Below are 1,139 nucleotides of genomic sequence, written 5' to 3' on the forward strand. Positions count from 1 at the left end.
GTGCGGGTGGCACATAAAAGACACCATTTCGAGCATGGCCGTTTTCGTGCGGGTGACACGTAAAAGCACCCACTACACTCTCTGAGTGGTTGGCGTTAGGAAGGGCATCCAGCTGTAGAAACACTGCCAAATTAGATTGGAGCCTGGTGTTGCCATCCGGTTTCACCAGTCCTCAGTTAAATCGTCCAACCCATGCTAGCATGGAAAGCGGACGTTAAACGATGATGATGATGATGATGATGATGATGTACAAAATCATGCTAGCATGGAAGGCGGACGTTAAACGATGATGGTGATTATGATGATGGGAGTTTAGTTCACAGGTGATCTAAATAACCACGTATGCTGAGTAAGTGCTGTAACAGATTACCAAGGCTCCAAGCTCATAGCCAAGATGGGAGTTATGGAATCATTGTAGATTTCCAATATAGTGGATATATATTTGCTAAAGAGGACAACAAATGCTAAGGCAAGATAAACATCTCAAGTAATATATATTATTATTATTGGAAAAATTTTAAAGTCTTACTGCTGTTTCTAGGATATCCCAAAATATGGGATATTCTGTTATCAAAGACAAATAGGGAAAATGTAAAGGGCATAAATTAATTGTTTCCTTAATCTATACCTTTCACTCAATGGTCAAAAGTTTCAAACATATTACTTAAGAAACTGACTTTGAATTGGGTGCCTACTTTTTAAGTAGATTGAATTATTATAAAATTATAATTCAATCTATATAAAAAGCAGGCTTCCAGGTTTAAAATTAATTTGTAACTTCTAATTAAAAAATAATAAAAATAAAATATATGTATCCATGTACTGTGTTCTACCGTATTCTATCTATCTTGGTTGTTCTAATGATAGACATTTCTTTGACAGACAGTTGGCCATCATACAATTGGCTGACAAACAACTTATAGGCAGAACAATTGACCGACTGAGCAATTTGCTGAAAGGACAATATGTCGACATTTTTTAAAAACAAAGTAAAAATTTCAAAAAAGTTTTATCAGGCAATTGTCCAATTATCCAATCAGCAAATTGTCTGTCGACAAATTGTCTGTCGACAAATTGTCTGTCGACAAATTGTCTGCACACAGCTCTAACAAACCAATATATATATATATATATATATA

Source organism: Octopus bimaculoides, chromosome 16, assembly GCF_001194135.2.
Source record: "Octopus bimaculoides isolate UCB-OBI-ISO-001 chromosome 16, ASM119413v2, whole genome shotgun sequence".
Lineage (NCBI taxonomy): Eukaryota > Metazoa > Mollusca > Cephalopoda > Octopoda > Octopodidae > Octopus > Octopus bimaculoides.